Genomic DNA, 9,518 nt, shown 5'->3' with positions numbered 1-9,518 from the left:
AGCAGTTCTTTCTAGGGAATTAATGAGGCAACACAGAGACAGGATCTGAAAGCAGGTTGGGCGTCCCGTCTTTCTGTGGAAGAGTGAAATGTTAGAAAAACATTTTCCCTTCACCAAGACAGGCCGAGCCTCCTTCCTCTTCTTAGGAGGTCTCTGCCCGCTACACGGTCCCACTTATACTCTCACATTCTTTTCTTTTTGAAGGAAGGAGCCGCTGGCCTCATTCATTTCTTGAGCAGAAAGAAGGCGTGTCTCTGTGTGCGCCTGCGTTCCACCAGAGACGTGGGCTGAATATCCTGACCCGTTCATGTATAACAGTTCTGACCCCCAGCACCTCAGAAGGTGACTGCACTGGGAAGTCAGGTCTATAAAGAGGTGATAAAGGTGAAATTAGGTCATTGGGCTGGGCCTCAATCCAATGCGACTGGTGTTCTCACGAGAGGAGGAAATTTGGACATAGTCACACAGAGAGGAAGGCCATGTGAGGACTCGGAGAGCGGCCGGTGGCCAAGGAGAGGCCTCAGCAGAAGCCAGCCCTGCGACACTGAGCTCAGCCTCCAGTCTCCAGCAATGTGAGAAAGCAATATTTTTCCGGTTTAAGCCGGACTCAGTGAAATTTTGTTATGACTACCCTAGCACACTATAGAAGTCGGGCATAAACATGTAGTGTACATATATATACGTGCACGAATAGATTATACGTATACGTGTATATTTGTACACACCATATATATTTTTTTTGTTGGTTTTTTTTTTTTGGAGGTGTTTGGTACTGGGGATTGAACCCAGGGGGCATTCTGAGCTATACCCCAGAACCCAAGGTTTTCTTTTTTTTTTTTTTTAAACAGAATCTCACTAAGCAGCTGAGGGTCTTGCTAAGTTGCCAAGGCAGGTCTCGAACCTGCTGACCTCCTGTCGCAGCCTCCCAAGGACTAGGATTGCAGGTTTGATGCCACCACCATGCCTGGCTTGTCCTTTTTTTTTTTTTTTTTTTTTGCGGGTCTGGGGATGAAACCCAGGGACATTTGACCTCTGAGCTACAGCCCCTGCCCTATCTTTTTATTCTTTATTTTGAAACCGGGTCTCACTGAGCTGCAGAGGGCTTCACTAAGTAGCTGAGGCTGTCTGTGAACTGTGAACCGCAATCCTCTGGTCTCAGCCTCCCGAATGCTGGGATTATAAGCATGCGCCACCACGCCTGGCTAGGCTTGTTCATGTTTTGAGACTCACTCATTGCAAGGATTGACTATGGGAACTAACCATTCTGAAGTCCGTAGGGCTGGCTGGCAGCTGGAAGCACAGGCAGGGAAGGGCTACTGTTGCTGTCCTGAGGCAGATTTATTTTCTTTCTTTCTTTCTTTCTTTCTTTCTTTCTTTCTTTCTTTCTTTCTTTCTTTCTTTCTTTCTCTCTCTCTCTCTCTCTCTCTCTCTCTCTCTCTCTCTCTCTCTCTCTCTCTCCTTCCCTCTCTCTTTCTTCCTTCCTTTCTTTTCTTTTTTTTGCACTATTGGGGATAGAACCCAGAGGTATTCTATCTCTGAGCTACACCCCCAGCCCTATTTTTTTTCCTTTATTTTTGAAACAGGTTCACTAAGTTGCAGAGGGCCTCACTAAGTAGCTGAGGCTGTCCTCGAACCGAGAACCTACTGTCTCAGCCTCCCCAGTGCTGGGATTACAAGTGTGTGCTACCATGCCCAGCTGCAGATTTTCTTTTTCCTCAGACAACACTCAAATTTTGCTCCTAAGGCCTTTTTCACATGAGCAGAAGAGGGAAACTCACATTACCAAGGATAAGCTCCCTTACTTAAAGTCAAATGACCAAAAGGCAGGCAGAGCGGCACATACCTGTCATCCCAGTACTTGTAAGGCTGAGACAGGAAGATTGCAGATTCCAGGCCAACTTTAGCAATTTAGCGAGATCCTGTTTTAAAATAAGATTTTGAGCCGGGTGTGGTGGCGCACACTTGTAATCCCAGTACTTGGGAGGCTGGGACAGAAATATTGCAGGTTTGAGGACTGCCTCCGCAAGTAGTGAGACTCTCATCAACCTAGCAAGACCCTGTTTCAAAGAAAGGAGGGACCGGGGGTGTGGCTCAGAGGTAGAATGCCTCTGAATTACATTCCCAGTACCACAAATCGTGTGTGTGTGTGTGTGTGTGTGTGTGTGTGTGTGTGTGTGTGTGTGTGTTACTGGGGATGGAACCCAGGGGCATTCTACCTCCAAGCTATATCCCAGACCTATTTTTTAGTCTTTATTTTGAAACAAAGTCTAAGTTGTAAAGAGCCTCACTAAGTAGCTGAGTCTGGCCTGGATCTTTTATTCTCTTGTCTCAGCCTTCCAAAGGCTGTAATTACAAGCATACACCAAAGAGATTTTTTAAAAGGTAGGGGTGTAGCTTGGAGGTAGAATGCCCCTGGGTTCAATCTTCAATACCAAAAAAAAATTTTTTTAAGTGGTTACATGTGGAAATAAATTATTGGACTTTCTATTGTCATTTATTTTTATCTTATCTTCTGGAAATTGTCTGTGATTTATTTTGCATACATCTTTCTGTGTGTATTGTTTAAAAGTGAATTAATTTGAGTATATTAGAATTTTTTATTTTATTTCTTTTTACTTGTATATCAATGTCATTTGGTGAGCCGTAAATATGTACAATTTCTTTCTTTTCTTTTCTTTTTCTTTTTTTTTTGTACTAGGGATTAAACCCAGGGGCATTCTACCTCCAAGCTGTACCCCCAGATCTTTTTATTTTGAAATGGGGGCTCACTAAGTTGCTAAGCGCCTTGTGAAATTGCCAAGGCTGGCTTTGAACCTGCAATCCTCCTGTCTCAGCCTCTTAAGTACTTGTGTCCCTAGCCAGAATTCAGGGGCTTCATCCTCAATGAAGTTCAAAACTGGTCTTTATTGACCAGTTGTGGTGATTGTACCATTGTGGTGGTACAGACTTTGTCCCTCCACGGTCTGATCAAGGCTCTCGCCAGAAGATTTCTTCATTTACCACTATTTAATTTTTGAGCCCTGTCTGTTTCCGCTGATCCTGCTGTACCCACACAATCCAAAGTTCAACCTATCATGAGTAGACCAGATATTCCAAACACGGATAGCTGTATGGGAATCAATGAGGAAAGGTTTTCAGTAGCTATGACCTCGAAAAGGACATAAACATAGGTCAGGTATGGAGCTACAAGCCAAGAGGTAGAACACTCCTGGGTTTAGTCACACACACACACACACACACACACACACACACACACACACACAGAGTACACATTTCTTAGGCCAATAAGCACAGGAAAAGAGGCATGCCATAATTAGCCACCAAGGAAATGTAAGTGTGGTTTGCAAATCTCAAACCACAATGAGATACTACTTTACCACCATTAGCTTGGCTATAGTAAAAAAGGCAAATTGTAATCAGTGCTGGTAAGGGTATGGAGAAACTGGAGTTATCATACAAATGGGCAATAAATACATAACAGTGTTCAACAACATTAGCAGTTAGGGAGCTGCGAATCAAAACTACACTGAGGTTCCATCTAATAGCAATCTTCAAGTAGTTAAACAACAATAAATGCTCGTAAAGATGTGGGGAAATAGGAACTCTTCTACACTGTGGGTGGGATTGCCAAGTAGTTCAGCAGCTATGAAGTTTAGTGTGGAGATACTTAAAAAAATTGGGAACGGAGCCGGGCGTGGTGGCGCACGCTTGTAATCCCCGCACTTGGGAGGTGGAGACAGAAGGATCACGCAGGTTCAAAGCCAGCCGTGCTGGCTTAAGAGACCCTGTTTTACAATAAAAATATTAAAAAAAAACAGGTCTGGGAGTGTAGCCCAGAGGTAGAAGGGCTTCCAGGAACCCCAGTACCATCACAAAAAAAATTGGGAATGAATCCAGTATATGATGTGGCTATACCACTCCTGGGTATCTCCCCAGAGGGACTGAAATCAGAAAATTATAGTAATGTATGCATATCCATGTTTTTAGCAGCATAATTCACAATAGCCAAATTATGGGATCAACCTACAAAATTATAGATGACAAAATTATGGGATATACACATAATGGAATTCTACTCAGCAATCAAGAAGAACAAAATTATGTCATTTGCAGGAAAATGGATGGATCTGGAAAACATTATGCTAATAAGATTAGCCAGTTCCAGAAAATGAAGGGTCATATGTTTTTTCTCATATGCACAAGCTAGAAGTTAATTGGAATACTAGAGGGACTACAGATAATAGAGGACAAACTGCAGTGGAGCCAGAGAGGTGGTTTAGGGGAAGGAGAGGGAGGTGGAGTGAAGGAATGACTTCGATTGACCTTGTGTACATATGTGAGAACACAGTGTCAACCTTAGTATCCTGTATGCAGAAGCGGGGAGTGGGGAGGGAGCCCGAAGAAAAGCCCATCCAGGGCTATGTGCATGCGTGTCACCACCACTATGAGCAACATTATAGTGTGAGACTATAATGCCCCCATAAAAGCATAAAACAGTAAATAATAAATAAATAAATGCTAGCCAGGCACAGTGGAACATGCTTGTAATCCCAGTACTTGGGAGGCAGAGACAGGAGGATTGCAGGTCTGCGGCCAGCCTCAGCTACTGAGTGAGGCCCTCTGCAAATTAGTGAGACCCTGTTTCAAAATAAAGAATTAAAAAATAGGGCTGGGGTGTAGCTCAGAGGTGGAATGCCCCTGGGTTCTATCCCCAGTACCTGCCTCCCCACACACAGCACTAATGCTGGCAAAGATGTGGGGAAATAGAAACTCTTATATACTGTTGGTGGGATTGTAAATTAGTACAACCACTATGGGAAATTAGTATGAAGGTTCCTAAAAGACTAGAAATGGAAGGTGGGCGTGGTGGCGCACATTTGTAATCCCAGCATTCGGGAGGCTGAAACCGGAGGATTGCAGTTCGCGGACAGCCTCAGCTACTTAGTGAGGCCCTCCACAACTTAGTGAGACCCTATTTCAAAATAAAGAATAAAAAATAGGGCTGAGGGTGAATTCATTTCGAGTCACCCCCCCCCATGCCATTTTGGCATGGGGCTGTATTTCCATTTTCTGTATTTCTATCTTTCTAATAAACTTCTTTAAATCTTAAAAATAAAAGGGGCTGAAAGTGTAGCTCGAAGGTAGAATGCCCCTAAGTTCCATCCCTAGTACCGTGAGAATAAATAAATAAATTAATTAATTAATAATAAAAATAAACAAATGCTGGTGAAGCTGCATTGGGAATCAGCGTGGTGGCTCCTGAACAGGCTAAATACAGGGTTATCATATGACCCATTAATTCCATTCCTAGATAAATACCCCAAAGAAACGAAGACCTAAATTCGTACAAAGACTTGCACACAAATACTGTTAGCGACTTTATTCTTTTTTTTTTGTATCAAAAGTACTTGATACAACATGAGTGAACTTGACATTAAGAGAAAGAAGCCATATCCCCAAAGATTCCCATGCTGTGTAGGATGAGGGATTAGGGAGAAGTGGTGGGTGACTGCCAACAGGTACAGAAGTTCTTTTTTGGGGGAATGACAAAAATGTTCTAAAATTGTGGTGGTAGTTGTACAACTCTGAATATATTAAAAGCCATTGAATTATGTATTTTACATGGATGAATTGAGTGGTATGTGAATGCCTCAATAAAGCCGTTATGCTTAAAAATCCGGGTGGTTTCCCCTATTTATTTAGTTTCACTCTGAATGTATCACAGAATTTTGCTCAATGGAGCAGGCTGTTATTAAACATCACAAGGTAAAATATTCACTCACACCACTAGCTGCAAGCCAGGAGCCCAAACAGACCCTCCCGGTGGGAACCCAGAAAATGAGGGGGCAGGATATTCACCCCAGGAAATGAGAGGCAGAGAAAGGTGATGAATGATGGGCATCAGGGTCATAATCTGCAAAGCAGACAGCTAGTACTTCACATTTGCACAGTTGGGAATAGCGGCCCCAAACACTGGCCGGTTGTGCAGTTTCCGGGCAAGCCAACCCCTTCCCGGGTTGGATGGCAACATATATAGTGCTTGGACTCCGCTGCAGAATTGAGCTCATTAATCAGGGGAAAATTCCATGGTGGGTTGTTGAGGGAGGTTTTATCTGGCAATGGAGCCAGATGTTGACATTCAAACTATTTCTCAAAGACTGAGTATCCCAGTCAGAAAGGTTCCTACCATTTACGCTTCTTTGCTATTTATTTAGCTTAGATCCAAATCTTTCCTGCAGCAACAGAGGCCTTCTTGAAGGAGCCTAGGATCATCGTGCAAGTCACAGATATCATTTTAAGTTCTCTTTTTCTTTTTTGTGTGCTACGAATTGAATCCAGGAGTGTTCTGCCTCTGAACTACACCCCAGACCATTTTTTATTGCTTATTTTGAAACAGGTCTTGCTAAGCTGCTAAAGATCTCGCTAAATTGTTGAGACTTCTCTGATCCTCCTGCCTCAGTCTCATAAGTACTGAGCTGACCTCTGTGCATCGCCACATCCAGCTGCTACTTCTATTTTCTATAAGCCATGCTCTTCCCTATTTTGTTTTTTTTTTTTTGCGGGTCTGGAGATGTAACCCAGAGGCATTTGACCTCTGAGCTACACCCCCTGCCCATTTATTTATTTATTTATTTATTTTTTGGTGGTACTGGGGTTCCTGGAAGCCCTTCTACCTCCGGGCTACACTCCCAGACCTATTTTCACATTTTTATTTGGAAACAGGGTCTCCTAAGCCAGCGCACGCGGCTGGCTTAGAACCTGCGTGATCCTCCTGTCTCTGCCTCCCAAGCACGGGGATTACAAGCGTGTGCCACCACGCCCGGCCGCTATTTTTATTTTCCATTAGGTATTAGAAGAAATGGGTAAAATTAATTGTAATAATATATTTTGCTTGAAACAGTACTTATGACATGTAGAAATGTAACATGTAGTTAAGGTAAAAATTGTTAATGCCATATCTTACCTTTTTTCATGCTGTTTTTTTTTTTTTTTTTTTTTTTTTTTTTTTTGCAGGTCTGGGGATGGAACCCAGGGGCATTTGACCTCCGAGCTACACCCCCTGCCCAATTTTTTATTCTTTGTTTTGAAACCGGGTCTCACCTAGTTGCAGAGGACCTCACTAAGTAGCTGAGGCTGTCTGCGAACCGCCATCCTCCAGTCTCAGCCTCCCAAATGCTGGGATTACAAGCGTGGGTCACCATGCCGGCTCGGGCTAAGTATATAGAATCCACCAAGAGACACATCTCCTGTCACACTAGTTGTCTGTGTTCATGACTTATCTATTAGACATTTCAGTGCTAGTGTTGTTTTTTTTTATGAGTAGTGAAAGCATCCTCTGGGGTAAGGGAGTGGGCTCATCGACTCCACTTTTGTTTGTTGTTGTTTTGGTGTTTTGTTTTGGTATTAGTGATTAAACCTAGGGGCACTCTACCTCTGATCTATACCCCCAGCTGCATTTCTGTGTGTGTGTGTGTGTGTGTGTGTGTGTGTGTGTGTGTGTGTGTGTCTGGGGATGAAACCCTGGAGCATTCGACCTCTGAGCTATACCCTTGCCCTATTTTTATTTTTATTTTTTTATTTTTACTCTTTATTTTGAAACAAGGTCTCACTGTGTTGCAAAGGGCCTAAGTAGCTGAGGCTGGCCATGAATTGCGATCCTCCCGTCTCAGCCTCCCAAATGCTGGGATTACAAGTGTGCGCCACCATGCCTGGTTTCCCAGCTAGATTTTTTTAAATTTTTATTATTGTATTTTATTTTTGGAACTGGGGGTGGAATTCAGGAGCTTTTTTCCTCTGAACTACACTCCCAGCTCTTTTTTATTTTTTATTTTTATTTATTTATTTTTTTGTGGTACTAGGGATGGTACCCAGGGGCATTCTACCTCCGAGCTACACCCCCAGTCTATTTTTTATTCTTTATTTTGAAACAGGGTCTCACCGAGTTGCATAGGGCCTCACTAAGTAGTTGAGGCTGTCCGCGAACCACAATCCTCCGGTCTCAGCCTCCCGAATGCTGGGATTACAAGCGTGCCCAGCTGTTATTTTTTATTTTGATTCAGCCTCTCTCACTTAGTTGCTGAGAGTCTCTCTAAGTTGTTGAGGCTGGCCTTGAACCTTTGATCCTCTTAACTCGGCCTCTTGAGTCCTGGGATTACAGGTATGCACCACCACACCTGGCTGTATGACATTTTTAATGGACTAAGATAGTGATATGTTCACATCATTGCTGCATTCTGCTACTGAAAGAAGAAAAGTTACTGCATCAATATGGATTCCGCTCAGCAGTGGGAGGTTGGTCAGAGAGCAAACTGCAGGATGGTACCAGGGAGTTAGAGCCCTCAGCATCACCGTGTCCCTCAAGGTCCTCACGACTCCTTGATTCAATTACCTTTACCACCTCCTGAAGGCATCCTCTCTCTTCACATTCCAGATGCTTAGTTCTCTTGAGATCCACCCCGGGAATCAAACTAATGAGAACAAAATGAACAGTTTTCTCTGGTCTCTCTGCCTGCCCAACAGTGAGGACATTCTATTACAGAGAGACCTGCGGTGGGGGTGGGGTGTACTTATGCATTCGTTCAAAAAGACATACATTTATTATGCAGTATGTGGTGCTGGGATTTTTTTTTTTTTTGAACCTGTATGTATTTGCTCCTGCAGATCTTGGAAAATTCCAGTCTCAGGAGCTCATTTCTCTGCCCCTTTCTATCTCCTCTGAGCTAACGTTTCCATGACAACGTTTGGGTCTGTATCCATCATCCTGGGCAGGTAAACAGGAGCACAGAGGAGAGCAACTTGGAGGAGAGAGGGGAGGGCTTCATGGTGGGCTGCAGCCGCTGCTCCCCCAGCTGTAGTTCATGTAAGACTCATTTCATCTGAAACTAGGTCTGTGTGTCCTTGCAGCTTGGGTTAGCCAAGATACCACCCACCTGGAGATAGTTATGATGTGGGGACCTGATGTTCCTGAGGATGAAGGAGGAGGAGGAGAAGGACAGGAGATACATGTGTCACGATCTCTGGGAGTTTCTGGTGCAATGAGCCTGAGACCAATAATCTGCAATACTAATTGGATCCAGGTGATAATTTTAGGCCCAGATATAAATTTTTCTCCTCTTCCTCTTTCTCCTCCTCCTCCTCTTTCTCCTCCTCCTCCTCCTCCTCCTCCTCCTCCTCCTCCTCCTCCTCCTCCTCCTCCTCCTTCATTTGATACTGGGGATTCAACTCAGGGGCATTATTCCTCTGAGCTGCACCCCATCCCCTCTCTTTTTGTAACAGGGTCTTGTTAAGTTGCTGAGGCTGGTGTTGAACCTGTTGTTCTCCTATCTCAGCCTTGCAAGTACTGGGCATCACTACATCTGGCTCAAATGGTACCTTTTGAGAGTCACTGAACTATGCCCTTACTACTCAACTTGGTCTAGGGCACTGGCTGGTCTTTTGGGGGCTTGGTGGATATACTGTATCCCAGGCCCTCACCCAGACCTACTGAATCAGAATCTGCAATCTTGCAAAAACCCTCT

This window comes from Muscardinus avellanarius (assembly GCF_963383645.1).
Source record: "Muscardinus avellanarius genome assembly, chromosome: 10".
NCBI lineage: Eukaryota > Metazoa > Chordata > Mammalia > Rodentia > Gliridae > Muscardinus > Muscardinus avellanarius.
Note: the sequence above shows the minus strand (reverse complement) of the source record.